The sequence below is a fragment of the Xyrauchen texanus genome, chromosome 26, assembly GCF_025860055.1.
Source record: "Xyrauchen texanus isolate HMW12.3.18 chromosome 26, RBS_HiC_50CHRs, whole genome shotgun sequence".
NCBI lineage: Eukaryota > Metazoa > Chordata > Actinopteri > Cypriniformes > Catostomidae > Xyrauchen > Xyrauchen texanus.
This window is the reverse complement of record NC_068301.1, coordinates 3,485,347-3,502,649: the sequence shown is the minus strand read 5'-3', so window position 1 is coordinate 3,502,649 and position 17,303 is coordinate 3,485,347.

The window sequence follows — 17,303 nt, the reverse complement described above, 5'->3', positions numbered from 1 at the left end:
AATAAATGGATCGTTTGAAGTTCTGCAGACAGCTTTAGGTCTATAAGTGAGTCACAGTGGGGGAAGTAGTCCCGCCGAGCCACCCAGCAGAGGCATAAGCTGAATGCCAATTTGAGCCCTGCAATTAGAGTTCATTATCTGCTCCTAAAAACTGTACCGCAAACGGAGAACTCGCACAGAGGTATGCCATGCCACAGTATGAGTGGATCACAGTGTGAGAGTGGCAGAGCTGACGCTTGCTTATTCTGTGATATGAATGTGGATTTACATTATGTGAAAAGTGTGAGGCTTGCATAAAATACCCAGCATTTGAGAAGAACAAATGTGCTGCATGCTGAGAGTAGTGACTGTTTAACGTTTAAAGATGATCTGTCAAAAGTCCCAAAACGACTGAGAGAAAACTTCCATAAAAACTGTGTCACGTACAGTCAAGGACAAGCATCATTATTACTATTACTCATCATACTTAGGGTTGAGACATTTTAGAAACATAACTCAACTAGTTATTTATCAACTAGTTAACTAACTAACTAATTAATAAACTAGTAAACTTAGTTAACTTGTACGGTAAGGCGAAAAGTTGCTAATGTGATGGCATCAACAACCTAGTGGTAAAGCCTCTGTTTGGAGACAGCGTTCCCATTCCACTGTCCACCAAAGCAGACAAAGAGCTGCTTCAGAACATCTAAAGCTCTTAAGTGCGGTTCACATAGGTACGCAAAGCATGCACCGGACAGAGCAACGAAAAGGCTGGTTCTGCCTCCTCCCGGGGCAGCTTCGCTTGCAGGTTCACTACCTAGAACCTTGGCACATAGTCCGGTCATGGTCTTAGGACGACATGGGCGTCTGCCAGACCGAACTTCAGGCAGGTGTCGCTGACAGAGAACGCTTGCTGGTCCTCAACCCTCTTGATGGAAGCGAGCATGATCAGGAGGGCCGTCTTCAAGGAGAGGGCAATGAACTCGACTGATTCTAGCGGTTCGAAGGGGAGTCTCTGAAGGCCTGAAAGGACCACGGAGTGATCCCATCATGGCGGCCCGGGAAAGCATAGCAGATATATGCACGTCAGACTGGACGAGAAGACCCAGAGGTGGCAGCCCTGTCGAGTCATCAGCATCAGACATGAGCGAAATCATCATCCAGCTTGCGGGGTCTAAGGGAGTAAACAGACTGGCCGTGAGGCGAGCAGCTCTCACCTCAAACCCGAACAGAACCAAACAAGCATGCTGGGGGGGCGGGTGATTTGTAGGGATTTACTCGGCGAAACCAAGCCCGCTGCACTCATTGCCGGCCGCGCTGGCCCCAATCCCATAGGAAGGAGGAGCGGCACGGGGGCAGCTGAAGTGGCTTTCTCTCGAAGGAAAGAAAGCCACGACCGCAACGTTGCCATGGTTCTCGCGAGGCAGCTCTTATGACCGTCAGAAGCAGAGAGAAATCGACCGCATCCAGGAACTACACAGGGGCTGGTGGTCGTCTTTATAAAGACATGTCCTGAAAAGGACATTCAACGCTAGCTGTGCATTACTCTTTTAGAGAAAATAACTTAGCAGTGCTGTCGAAGCGCCCAGGGGCAAAGCTGCACTGCCGTGCAAAGAAGGAGAAAGCCGCTGATATGCACCGTAGATCCAACAGCGTAAGCTCTGCAGAGGTGAGTGGAACAGTAAGTGATCTCAGCTCGCTGATCGCACAACCGTTCGGCTCAGAAGAAAAAATCTGAATGTATAAATGCATGATTCCCTCCTTTTATACCTGTATGTCTGGGGGTGGGACATGCAAATTCTGCCTGCCAATTTCTCATTGGCCTTTTCTCAAGTTCAGAGGTAACCGAGGCCTTCAAAGAAGTCCCATAGTGACGCTTCTCTCGACACAATGTCGAAGTGAGCAACAGACAGGGAACTAACTAAACCAAGTAGTTTGTTAGTAAACTAGTAAACTAACTAACTAAACTAAAGGCGGGAGCACACTGTACGATTTATTATAGTCCTTCACGATTGTTGCTTGTCAGACTGTACGATATGAACGCATTGATATCGCCAAGGCACACTATGTGACATTATGTCATACTGTACGATATACATCGTAACCGACTGTGGTCACAATCGTCCCGATCAGTGAATGTGACTCACGGGAGTGTTGTGGAATAGAAGTGAAACGGCATAGTTATCTAGTAAATTAACTAACTAAATAAAGAAGTTAGTTAGTAAACTAGTAAACTAACTAACTAACTAACTAGTTATTTTAATAGGACAATAACTTTTGCATTCCATATAAGATAGAAAACATTAGGGTTGGCATAAAAACGATGGAAGCGTGTTACAGGTTATTGACGTGCATCAGTCATTTGTGTTGCATAAATAAATATGAAATGATTGAGATGTGTCCTCCCTTAAAATATAGTGTTGGATAGGAGGCTAGCTAAAATGTATAATACATTTAGTTTTAACTGACATGTTTGTAAGAACACAATATGACTCATTTTTAAACATCATCTCTCATCCATGACTTAAAATCATTTTTCAGGCACAAGAGACCTAATCAATTCTAAATCCTTTCTTTGGTCTTACTAACAATCTCAGTCTTTTTAAAGGGCTGCAGTGAATCATAGATTCACTAGAGTCTTACTAACCCCCAACCGACAGCACAAGTCAACCTCTATCTTAACTGGCTCCCTTTGAGCAAATTAGGACATCATACACCCCAAAAGGCCACCAACATCTTCCATAAATCGATAAGAAAGCTATCAGAATGAATGCCATTGACGGACTCTCTTTCTAATTCTTTGGGTTGCAATTTCTAGAAGGTAAACGAACCTAGTTCATTTTGAGCTGTGTACTCTTGTGTTGTTTATAGATTAGATAATGAGCATCCTTCATATTTGAATCATCTTGTTTTTTAAATGAAAGGCAGAAAGAGAAATCCCACTTAATATTTCAATTGAAATCAAATGGAGACTTTTGGTAACATATCCTGCTTCTTAGATGTTTCTCCTGACCCCAGTTCTCATGTGTCTCCTTTAGAGTCTCGGTTTTGAGAGTTTTAGTGCTTAAATTGACCAAGATACCAAGTCTGCGATCGGAAGTCAGATCTCAATGTGAACATTTCTCATCAATCTTTCAAGACGAGATGGTCGTAACAATGCAATCCATTGTATAGCTCTACACTCATACTATGTCAACAATTGTCACTATTTTGTCTCTTTCTATTTCTCTCCAGTAATTTCAGGAGAAACCAGACTTAATATATGAGTGAAACTTGTCATTATCTTGTGTTGTCTGCTGTCAATAAATGTTGTTTGTTATCTGTACCACAGCACATGGCCTGTTCAGCTGGAGTTGCGCTTACTGCCCCCTGCCGTATTTCACTGTTTTAACAGTGTCTCTTGCAGGAGTGTTGTGTTTTTTAAATGCTATGTCATGTTAAAAAGAACTTCAACCTTTAAAAACGTTAAAAACTTGCGTTAACCTATGTTAAACCGAATACATATTAAACTGTATTTGTTGCACTGCATCTAGCTTTTTTTAGCGCATGAACGGAATCGGTCTGAACGACCCCTCTGCCATCGTTGGTGCTTGGCACACATCTGGACAGCTTTTATCATTCAAATGTGCATTTTTCACTGGAAGTAAAAGGTCAAGTAAAGTGCATTACATCAGGGAAACGGGACCTCACGCAGTGTGTTCTGGTTGTATTCTACACATTTTGGCAAATGTGTTCATCCGGGTATTCTATGGCATACAGAAAATGTGCATGTTGTGCCCAGTGCATACTGTATACTATCAAAATATTATGGAGTGTGCTGTTCCAACTATACCCCTTTTGATTCCTTCTCTCTTTCTCTGCAGTTCATCAGTTTTGGGCAGACTCTGTTGACTTAGGCCCCTTGTGAAAATGAACCGGTGGTCCAACAGCAGGGCTTTATTCCAAACTCCAACAATGTCCTGAGCAGTAGTCCAAATGTTCTGTTCTGTCAGTCTCAACTCTTCAGCTCTTTGGAGTCAGAAAGTCTCATTACGACAGCAGAACAGCACAGACGTGGCATCGTGTTGTCCTTAACAGAGCAATTCTTGACAAGGCCACAACCGAGCAGCTCGTATTCAAGTCATCAGCTCAGCGCTTCTGTGAGTTACGTGACACGGATCATGTTTTCACCATGTCAGGTTGTGTTTAATGCATCCCATTTATATAAGGGACAGACAATATCGCCTTATATTTGCTTGAACATACAGTGTACGAAGCTGTGGAAGTCTCATAGTGAGTTTGGTATAGTGTTATATTTGTAGATGAATATTGGGGGATTATGCTACAACTGTAACGGCACATGGCTGAAAATGGCAAAAATGCTTAATCATAACATTTATATACAATATGCTTTGTTTATCAATCAATGTAAAGAGCACTGTGTAAAATGTATATTCATTTCTAAGAACGTGTATACTTTTAGCTGCTGTAACTGGCCACCAAGTTTTTCGCCATTTGTTGATAATCCTAAAAATGGAAAACCTGTAAATATCATGGAAATATCATGCTCTGTTGAGCTAGATATTGCTCTTCTAGTGTTAAACATGCTTGCAAACCATTGTGATGTTAAATAATAAATCCTTATCCAATAATCACAATGGAAAAGTCATGGATATTCATTGGTCAAAAAGTGCAGGAACGCTTACAGTTTATTTCCATGAGTCTTGTGTTTAAACTGTCCATCACAGAAAGCAAGACAAATATTTACCTTTGTCTCATTTAAGATAACATGTATCACTGTTTGGCATTTCATGTGAAATTACTGTACCTATATACAGTATAAAGAGAGAGAGAGAGAGAGAGAGAGAGAGAGATGTGAAACCTCATGACATCATGAAGGTCACTCGCCCCTGTGTGCAAGTTACAAAGCTCTACAGTAATTCACTCGTTCACATGTATTCACACTCACTGCAGTGTCAGAATATTGAATCTCAGTCCTGCTGAGAAGATCTGACAGGTTTTGACATCTGTTGACGGACTGTCACGACTCTTTCTGCTCTTTTGCTGCCATCAGATTTTGGAAGCGGTAAAAATAGAGCTCAGAGGAATTCGTTTCCACTGGCCATTATAAGGCAAAAATATTCCATTCTGTTCTGTTTTGTTTCAGTCCATTATTATTCGTTATATTCTATCCTAGTATATTCTTTTCCAATAAAATCTGTTCTGATATCTAAAGCTTTTATCAATTCTATGTTCTATTCCGATCTGTACTATTTTGTTCTTTTTCAGTCACTTCTTGTATTCTGATCTTAATTAATTCTATTCTATTTTATTCTATTCTCCATTCCGATCTATGTAAGCACAGCGTATTAGCTAGGTGACTCCTAGCCAATCGCATGTAAGCCATCGATCTATACAGTAAGTCTGCTCACAATCTATCACATTGCTTTTTCAGTGTGCTAACATGGCAACCTCCTCCACCCCGCCACCACAGGTTGAGTCCCATCCTGCAAGGAGGTAGGCTCCTCGCCCCTGCCTGCTATCTCCGGCAGGATATGACGGTTCCGAGTGCAACTTCTTTGGACCGCCAGACGGGCCTGCACCAAAGAGAGACATTACATTTATGTTTTATATTCATCAAATAAATGTCATCTTAAATTTCACTCAAGTCTGCGAGTCTTCTTGATAGAAATTCTATTCTGATCCAATCTGCCATTTTTAATTCTATTCTAATCTATTCAGTTCAGTTCTGGTCTAATCATACTCTAATATATTCAGTACAATTCTATTCCAATCTATTCTGTTTGATGAAATTCTATTATATTCTCCTATTTTCATTTCTCATATAATTCATTTCAATCTGTTCTGTTCTAGTCTATACAATTATATCTATTATATCTAAAGTTTTTATCTATTCTATTTCTATCTGTTGTATTCTTTTTCAGTCTCTACTTCTATTCTGATCTGTTATATTAATTATATTTTATTCTATTCTAGTCCATTTCACACTGTCCTGTTCCTGTCCCTTCTATTATAGATATATCTATTATATCTACAGTCCTGTTTTATTGCATTCTAATCTGTTCTATTCTATTTCAGTCTCTTATTCTATTCTGATCTGTTATATGAATTCTATTTTATTATATTCTAGTTCATTTCACGCTGTCCTGTTCCTGTCCGTTCTATTATAGATATATATATTATATCTACAGTCCTGTTTTATTGAATTCTATTCTGTTCTATTCTATTTCAGTCTCTTATTCTATTCTGATCTGTTATATGAATTCTATTTTATTCTATTCTAGTCCATTTCATTATATTTGGTTCTGTTCTGGCCCGATCTATTCTGATCTATTATATGAATTCTATTTTATTCTATTCTAGTCCATTTCATTATATTTGGTTCTGTTCGGGCTCGATCTATTCTGATCTATTATATGAATTCTATTTTATTCTATTCTAGTCCATTTCATTATATTTGGTTCTGTTCGGGCCCGATCTATTCTGATCTATTATATGAATTCTATTTTATTCTATTCTAGTCCATTTCATTATATTTGGTTCTGTTCGGGCCCGATCTATTCTGATCTATTATATGAATTCTATTTTATTCTATTCTAGTCCATTTCATTATATTTGGTTCTGTTCGGGCCCGATCTATTCTGATCTATTATATGAATTCTATTTTATTCTATTCTAGTCCATTGCATTATATTTGGTTCTGTTCGGGCCCGATCTATTCTGATCTATTATATGAATTCTATTTTATTCTATTCTAGTCCATTGCATTATATTTGGTTCTGTTCGGGCCCGATCTATTCTGATCTATTATATGAATTCTATTTTATTCTATTCTAGTCCATTGCATTATATTTGGTTCTGTTCGGGCCCGATCTATTCTGATCTATTATATGAATTCTATTTTATTCTATTCTAGTCCATTGCATTATATTTGGTTCTGTTCGGGCCCGATCTATTCTGATCTATTATATGAATTCTATTTTATTCTATTCTAGTCCATTGCATTATATTTGGTTCTGTTCGGGCCCGATCTATTCTGATCTATTATATGAATTCTATTTTATTCTATTCTAGTCCATTGCATTATATTTGGTTCTGTTCGGGCCCGATCTATTCTGATCTATTATATGAATTCTATTTTATTCTATTCTAGTCCATTGCATTATATTTGGTTCTGTTCGGGCCCGATCTATTCTGATCTATTATATGAATTCTATTTTATTCTATTCTAGTCCATTGCATTATATTTGGTTCTGTTCGGGCCCGATCTATTCTGATCTATTATATGAATTCTATTTTATTCTATTCTAGTCCATTTCATTATATTTGGTTCTGTTCGGGCCCGATCTATTCTGATCTATTATATGAATTCTATTTTATTCTATTCTAGTCCATTTCATTATATTTGGTTCTGTTCGGGCCCGATCTATTCTGATCTATTATATGAATTCTATTTTATTCTATTCTAGTCCATTTCATTATATTTGGTTCTGTTCGGGCCCGATCTATTCTGATCTATTATATGAATTCTATTTTATTCTATTCTAGGCCATTTCATTATATTTGGTTCTGTTCTGGCCCGATCTATTCTGATCTATTATATGAATTCTATTTTATTCTATTCTAGTCCATTTCATTATATTTGGTTCTGTTCTGGCCCGATCTATTCTGATCTATTATATGAATTCTATTTTATTCTATTCTAGTCCATTTCATTATATTTGGTTCTGTTCTGGCCCGATCTATTCTGATCTATTATATGAATTCTATTTTATTCTATTCTAGTCCATTTCATTATATTTGGTTCTGTTCTGGCCCGATCTATTCTGATCTATTATATGAATTCTATTTTATTCTATTCTAGTCCATTTCATTATATTTGGTTCTGTTCTGGCCCGATCTATTCTGATCTATTATATGAATTCTATTTTATTCTATTCTAGGCCATTTCATTATATTTGGTTCTGTTCTGGCCCGATCTATTCTGATCTATTATATGAATTCTATTTTATTCTATTCTAGTCCATTTCATTATATTTGGTTCTGTTCTGGCCCGATCTATTCTGATCTATTATATGAATTCTATTTTATTCTATTCTAGTCCATTTCATTATATTTGGTTCTGTTCGGGCCCGATCTATTCTGATCTATTATATGAATTCTATTTTATTCTATTCTAGGCCATTTCATTATATTTGGTTCTGTTTGGGCCCGATCTATTCTGATCTATTATATGAATTCTATTTTATTCTATTCTAGTCCATTTCATTATATTTGGTTCTGTTCGGGCCCGATCTATTCTGATCTATTATATGAATTCTATTTTATTCTATTCTAGTCCATTTCATTATATTTGGTTCTGTTCTGGCCCGATCTATTCTGATCTATTATATGAATTCTATTTTATTCTATTCTAGGCCATTTCATTATATTTGGTTCTGTTCTGGCCCGATCTATTCTGATCTATTATATGAATTCTATTTTATTCTATTCTAGTCCATTTCATTATATTTGGTTCTGTTCTGGCCCGATCTATTCTGATCTATTATATGAATTCTATTTTATTCTATTCTAGTCCATTTCATTATATTTGGTTCTGTTCTGGCCCGATCTATTCTGATCTATTATATGAATTCTATTTTATTCTATTCTAGTCCATTGCATTATATTTGGTTCTGTTCTGGCCCGATCTATTCTGATCTATTATATGAATTCTATTTTATTCTATTCTAGTCCATTTCATTATATTTGGTTCTGTTCTGGCCCGATCTATTCTGATCTATTATATGAATTCTATTTTATTCTATTCTAGGCCATTTCATTATATTTGGTTCTGTTCTGGCCCGATCTATTCTGATCTATTATATGAATTCTATTTTATTCTATTCTAGTCCATTTCATTATATTTGGTTCTGTTCTGGCCCGATCTATTCTGATCTATTATATGAATTCTATTTTATTCTATTCTAGTCCATTTCATTATATTTGGTTCTGTTCGGGCCCGATCTATTCTGATCTATTATATGATTCTATTTTATTCTATTCTAGGCCATTTCATTATATTTGGTTCTGTTTAGGCCCGATCTATTATATGAATTCTATTTTATTCTATTCTAGTCCATTTCATTATATTTGGTTCTGTTCTGGCCCGATCTATTCTGATCTATTATATGAATTCTATTTTATTCTATTCTAGTCCATTTCATTATATTTGGTTCTGTTCGGGCCCGATCTATTCTGATCTATTATATGAATTCTATTTTATTCTATTCTAGTCCATTTCATTATATTTGGTTCTGTTATGGCCCGATCTATTCTGATCTATTATATGAATTCTATTTTATTCTATTCTAGTCCATTTCATTATATTTGGTTCTGTTCGGGCCCGATCTATTCTGATCTATTATATGAATTCTATTTTATTCTATTCTAGTCCATTTCATTATATTTGGTTCTGTTCTGGCCCGATCTATTCTGATCTATTATATGAATTCTATTTTATTCTATTCTAGTCCATTGCATTATATTTGGTTCTGTTCTGGCCCGATCTATTCTGATCTGTTGTTTAATTTTATACTATTCTTGTCAACTCTGATCTATTCCAGTCTAGACAGACTATGATTTTACATTCCATTTGATCCTATTTTGCCATGTTCTCTTCTCTTCTCTTCTCTTCTCTTCTCTTCTCTTCTCTTCTCTTCTCTTCTTTCTCTTCTCTTCTCTTCTCTTATTCCATTCAATTCTGATCTGTTGTAGTATTCTATTCTTATCTGTACTCTTTTGTTGTGGATTTCTGCTCATCTTTTCTTTTCTGTGTCATCTAGTTCTGCACCATTTATCAAAAGGATTTACCTTTGATCTTCTGTGCATATTTTCTCTGGATTTCCTCACCACCTGCAGTAATGCAGCAAAGTGCTAATGGACCCTAAGGTGGCAGATTTGTGTCTTTGTGTCCACAGTTTATCCAGTTAGAGTGTGTTTAATGTGAGTTGGAGGTTACAGGTCTTACACTGCCATTGATTTCCAGGCCATGTGTCTAAACCTCCAGAGGAGCTGACCCATTGATCTCGCTGCCTTCTCAGGTTAAGTGACTTTCTCCAAGTCATCAAATGCACAGACAGTGAAACAGGACACTCCTCCTCCTCCTCCTCCTCCTCCTCCTCTTCTCCTTTAGTCCTCTCTGTTGAAGTCAAACCTTCAGGGATTTTATGTTTGGCCAGAAAGAAGCCAAGGCAATCAATGGCGTTACATCAGATGGAGACGCCATGAGTCTCTCCAGAACTTTTCTTTAAAGTCAACATGAAGGCAAAATAAAACCCATTGAAGGAATACAAGTAGCCTTATTCTATATACAGTGTATATACTGTATATTGTATATATAATATATTGTAAAAATGTAATAACTGTAATGTAATAAATGTAATATATCAGTTTATTTATACACTTTTATGCAAAGCAACTTCCAAAAAGCGAATTGTCTTGTCTAAATAAATGCTATGAATTAAATGATAAATGAATGTTGTCTGCCAACGTGTCTGTGTGCATTTCCACTGCTGCAGTGCTAACATCTGTGTGCATTCATTTCCTTCAAGACATCTCCAGTATCAGCACATGCAACTGAATGTTGTTCAGCCGGTGAGGATAAATGGTGCTCTCAAGCAATGAGCAAACAATGCACCAATCTCTCTCACATAAAACACTGTCTTCCCTGCCGTTCTGCTCATGCAGGAGGCGCCACTGGCTGTTTCTGTCTTTGTCATCCTCAGGGGTGTAAAGCCGACCCCAGAGTCCTCGTGTCCGGACCAATGCTGTACTTTGCTTTCAAACATCCTTAGGCATTATAACATCAGTATCTCATAAACTGAAGGATGATTTCAGTTTGATTTTGATTGGATGTGCCGGATCAAATCAAATATTTAAAATATCAAAGCAAAGAAATTATACATTTGATAAAGCTGAAACATAACTAAGGTTTAGGTTCAAATATATATGTGTGTATAAGGGAAATTGCATATTTTAGGTCAGTTTTCACCATTTTTAATGAATTTTTAGCTTCTTTAAAAATTGATTATTATACAAAAGTACAAATGTTGCAAGCATACAAGAAACTGACTTTTACATAGAAATAAATCCACAGAACATAAGCTCATTATCCATAACCAGAATTGCCTTTTTTATCATTTTTTATTTTTTGTATGGAGCAATTAATACAGGCACTTTTATTTTAAAAGACAAGCTGCACAATGTTTTGCCCCATAGACTTCTACAAGGTGAGTTACAAAAAGGTTTACATTTACATTTATGCATTTGGCAGACGCTTTTATCCAAAGTGACTTACAGTGCCCTTATTACAGGGACAATCCCCCCGGAGCAACCTGGAGTTAAGTGCCTTACTCAAGGACACAATGGTGGTGGCTGTAGGGTTTGAACCAGTGTCCTTCTGATTACCAGATTACCAGTTATGTGCTTAGACCACTACACCACCACCACTCCATCTAGTTTATAAGGTAAAATAATTTTCTGGTCATTTACAGCATGTTGATTGAACTTTTTTGAATTCTGAACAAAACTTTATTCTCTTTTATAATAATTAGCTTTTTCTTTTCCTGTCAAAATATCAATACATTATTGAAACAGAATTCTGTACATTTTATATGAAAATCAAAATTAGGGCCGTAGCTTCCAGGGGGGATCAAAACAATCAAATACAACCCCCCCACACAAAAGATTTACTTGATAAATGGAAACATATAGATGCTCACGCTGCAACTGAAACATAACCACACACACACACACACAAACACACACACAAACACACATGTTGTGTTTCCATGTTTTATGGGGACTTTCCATAGACATAATGGTTTTTATACTGTACAAACTTTATATTCTATCCCCTAAACCTAACCCTACCCCTAAACCTAACCCTCACAGAAAACTTTCTGCATTTTTACATTTTCAAATAACATAATTTAGTATGATTTATAAGCTGTTTTCCTCATGGGGACCGACAAAATGTCCCCACAAGGTCAAACATTTCGGGTTTTACTATCCTTATGGGGACATTTGGTCCCCACAAAAGTGATAAATACACGCTCACTCACACACACACACTCACACACACAAACACTCACACACATACACTCACACACACAAACACTCACACACGCACACACATACACTCACACACAAACACTCACACACGCACACACAAACACTCACACACGCACACACAAACACTCACACACGCACATACTCATACACTCACACACTCATACATACACACAAACACACGCTCTCACACACACACACACACACACACACACACACGGTCACGTGTGTCTGTCTCTGTCTCTCTCTCTCTCGCTGGTGTCCCAGGCTCCTCCTTTATCTCTCTCCCACTGATTGGGCAACTCAGTGCCGCCCGGCCACGCCCTCCTGCTCGTCACAAATGGATAAAACGCAATGACATCATGTTTTTAAAAATGGTCTTGAATTGTGAATTGTGTTGCTTTAGTTTAATTCAATTAAACAAGCAGCAAAAATCCTTTGAGTGTAAATGTATATATTTCTAAAGATGTTTAGTCATTTTTTAAATAAGATTTTTGATTTTGATTTGTGCAGTGTGGTACCCTGTGTACCTGTTAAAAATGAAGGTGCTTTTAATAAATTGTTCTTCTATGGTTCATTATAGCACCGACGGTTCAACGGAAAAAAACAGACGAATCAAGAAACATTTGTGGTTCTTTTACGGTATAAAACTCGTAATGATTCATTATAAGTTCTTCAGAACAGTGTCTTAGTTTCTGGGTTCTTTAAAGCACCACTACATACACATTTTTCTTTTAAATGTAACATTTAAAACATGATTTGGAACTTTAAGGTTCTCTAATGGAACACACAGCAAAAAAAAATAAGTTTTGTCTCGTTTTCCAGTAAAAATGTCCTAAAACGAGACAAAACTACTTGAAGCAAAATGGAGCTGTCGCATGACTAGCGTGATGATGCATTCAAGCAAGTAGTCGGAAGCACATGCTTTGTTCACACACAGTTTTAATTATCGATTCGCTTCAGAAGACAATAATTGATCGACTGGAGTCGTGTGGAGTACTTTAATGATTCCTAAAGATGCCTTTTGGACCGTCAAACAGCCAGCAGCCTGATGACACCCGTTCACTTGCATTATATGGACAAACAGAGCTGAAATGTGCTTATAAAAATCTTCACTTCGGTTCTGCTGAAGAAGGAAAGACACACACATCTGGAATGGCTTATAGGTGACTCAATCGTGAGTATTTTTGGGTGAACTATCCCTTTAATATCTCATTACATTCTGCTTCTTAAGTAATCTTTGTTTGTTTGTCCAGAAACTAAGACACAAATACTATGAGAGTTCTGATAGTGAAGACCCAAATCTGCACATATGTATTTGGTGTATTTTGATGTACGTAGAGACCCTGAAATACCCCCAATTCATAACGAGATTACTGAATGTAAGATTGCTGCACAACAACACAGACACCAATCCATTTTTCACAAGAGCCCAAAAGAAAATAAACCGGAAAATATACTGGATGTGGTTGTTAGTGGTGGCTGTATCATTATAACTGAGTTCCCACGCGTTCACAGGCAGAGATGTTCTCAGTGTGTGCCAATAAAACTGCAGGTTGGCGAGACCCCTTTGGATTGAAGCGATCCCTCGTGGACCATTAAACAAGGCTCCGGGGCGATCCATGACATGGGCACATTTCTAATGTGACATAGTGAGTTATTGCAGGGAAAATCAGCTCTGGTTTAATGATGCAAAGAGTCACAAAAACACGGGGTTAAATAATGCGACGGACAAGTACAGTAGTCCCAACAGGTATTTCGACACTGAAGACATGCTTAAAGATGTGTGAATGTCAACACATTAGATACAACAATGGCTTTTCTCAGAACTATCTCCACTTTTCAGAGCCATTCTTGCTCAGTAACTGTTAATCAACTGATCTCAAGGTGGTTTTAAGTGGATGTATTTAGTATTTTCCCCCTTATGCTCACACAGGTGTCCTCGCAGGGTTAAGTGTTCCACTAGAGTTGTTTTATGATGCAGTTATGACATTCAAACATATTTTAGTGTGACTGTGATTTGTGGATGACTGTATCACTGCTGAATGTTTACAGTATCATGATGTTGTTTTGTGTCGGTCTGAGCTGAGTTGGTGGACGGGAACACAATGAATCACTCCTGTTTGAGATCCTCCACCTTACAAGAGGGGAAAGGAGGATGAAGAGACACAAACACACTGTGGTGAATATAAATAGACAGGGAGGATGTGTGTGTGTGTGTGTGTGTGTGTGTGTGTGTGTAGAGGAAGCAGCTCTTCTGTCCTGCTGTAAAGATGTTAATGGAAGTTAATATGGTGCAAAGAAGCATCCTGACACACAGGAGGAACTTGAGCAGCAGAACAGATTTTGCCGGAGGAGACAAAATTACACTCATTCACACACAAACATATTGTGATCTTTATCATTCTCTCTATCTCTCCTGAAAAGCATTCAAACTGCATTCAACTCATGTTGGAATGATCCTATTTTTGGGATGCCACCCCAATTTCAGATTACAAGATTTTCTTTCAAGCGCCAACTTCCTGGGTTGTGGGCGTGCCAATTAAAGCATCATGGCTGAACCTAATTGTCATAGTAAGAGTCATGATTACTTGTTTAGGTTTTGTACGCATTTTGTGTACTCTTGATGAAGAATTGAGATTAAGATGAACGTGATTGCAAACAGGAAGCTCGAGATTGGTTGGATACGTTTTCAGTCTTTGTTGAAGATCACTAATGGAGCAAACATTAAAGAGGTATTCAGTAGTTCTCTTGCTAGCGTTAGCATTGCTCTTCGTGTACTTTAAGTACTGATACGACAGTGCTGTAATGGTGCGTTCACATACAACACGAAGAAACTTTTTGACTCGCATTGCTCGCGCGAGTTTGACCGCTGGATTATAAACGTGTGTTTAAACTCGCGTTCGCGTGAGTAAATGCGAACCCGTGAGTATTCCCACTTCTCTTCCGGAAAAGGACAGGAGGAGGGGCTTCTACGACTTGGTTCACAGTAAAGTACATCCAATAGCTGGAATCAAGTAGACGCGCATATTTTCAGAACTTACCGGGTAGTCCAACTTCCTTGCTCACTTTCCTCCAAGCGATGTCTTTTTTCGACATCTGGTCTCTGTGCATGTATGACGTTGTGTCGTACAATTCCGGGTGCCCACACACCGCTACAACAATGTTTCCATCCGTTTTTCCAGAATTATTCTGCTACTACGTCAGTACGTCAGTGACATCCGGACAATCTCAATGCTGATAGGCTTTCACGTCAACGTGACATGCGAATTTCTCGCTCGAGGTGAAAAATATCAACTCGTGCATATATGCAAATGAAGCGATTTTCCGTGTTTGAGTCGCGCCATTCACTTCATTCGCGCCGCCCTGCACGAATTCCCATGTATTCGCGTTTATTCGCATCTTTGCATTGACCCTGCACTCAAAAAATATATATTTTAGCCTATTTTTAAGATGTATCCATTTCAATTTAATAACAAATTTCCATCTAATTGGATTGCCTAATCTTTATCCAAATAAAATGTATAAATCTTAAAAAAGCCCTGGATTCAAACTCGTGACTCCGGGTGTGATAGTCAGTGTTTTCCCTCGCTGAGTTACCCAGACCCCCCTCTTTCTGTTTTCTTTCTTCTGACCTTTTTCGCTTCTTCGGCAGTACAGCTACTAAATCTACTGTTGTCTACAATTATAAATATGTTCCATTGTGTTAATTTAGCTCTTCGCGTCACCAAACAACATTGCGCTAAGCATAGCCAAGCGTATCTACATAGGCGGCAGCCAATGAGCATGAGGATTCGCTTCTTCGACGTTTAGTGAAACATTGTGTGCAATTTCAACATGGCGAAACACATTGAAGAGGGTGACCCGCACCATGTATAATAAAAACACCATCCATCCACCCATCTTCAACCGCTTATCCGAAGTCGGGTCGTGGGGCCAGCTGCTCCAGCAGGGGGCCCCAAACTTCCCTATCCCGAGCCACATTAACCAGCACTGACTGGGGGACCCAGAGGCATTCCCAGGCCAGTGTGGAGATGTAATCACTCCACCTTTTCCTGGGTCTTCCCTGAGGCCTCCTCCCAGCTGGACGTGCCTGAAACACCTCCCTACGGAGGCAGCAAGGGGGCATCCTTACCAGATGCCCAAACCACCTCAACTGACTCCTTTCGACGCAAAGGATCAGCGGCTATACTCCGAGCTCCTCACGGATGACTGAGCTCCTCACCCTATCTCTAAGGGCGAAGCCCGCCACCCTTCTGAGGAAGCCCATTTCGGCCGCTTGTACTCACAACCTAGTTCTTTCGGTCATGACCCAGCCTTCATGACCATAGGTGAGGGTAGGAACAAAAACTGACCGGTAGATCGAGAGCTTTGCCTTCCGGCTCAGCTCTCTTTTCGTGACAACGCTGCGATAGAGCGAGTGCAATACCGCCCCCGCTGCCCCGATTCTCCAGATAAACCTCCCGCTCCATTGTCCCCTCACTCGTGAACAAGACCCCGAGGTACTTGAACTCCTTCACTTGGGGCAATACCTCCTTCCCTAAAACACATTTTATAGAAAACTATTATGAGTGCAGTCTTCATCTCATGTGGAGAAGAGGGACGGGCTCACCATTCACACATACTGTGGACTAATTGCTTAATTTTCAGTTCATGCATTTAATATATCGTCCTCTGAGTGGACTTGAAGCTCAATCTAGGTGTCATTCGAACACTGAGATTCTCGCATAGTAGCGCCTCCCTATGGACCCGCCAGTGAGTCCATAGAGTTTACATAAAGATTAAAAACTTGACAAGTTTTAATCTATGATAGACTCAATGGGTGTGCATCAAGAAGGCACACTTTCAGATGTCACAATGTTTTAGGCAGCACTTCATTTTGACCCAGAAATGTCCCTGATCCAACCAACCCAAGTCTCCCTTATAAGTTAGCTTCCATTCTGAACATTCCCCATGTCAAAATATTGAACCGTCTTTTATAATGGCGTTTAATCCTAACTGGTACAACAATACCTGAAGAGCAAATAATACATGCTGTTTCTTCTTAACACATCCACATGTTCTAAAAATATCTCCAACACTTCCATCCTGCCTTTTCCAATGTGCTGGTCACAACTGGGTCTCGAATCTGACAATCAATCCACATTCACACAAACCCTGCAAATAAGAGAGAAAGAGAGGAAAATGTGGCCATACTCTGTGTAGAATGAATG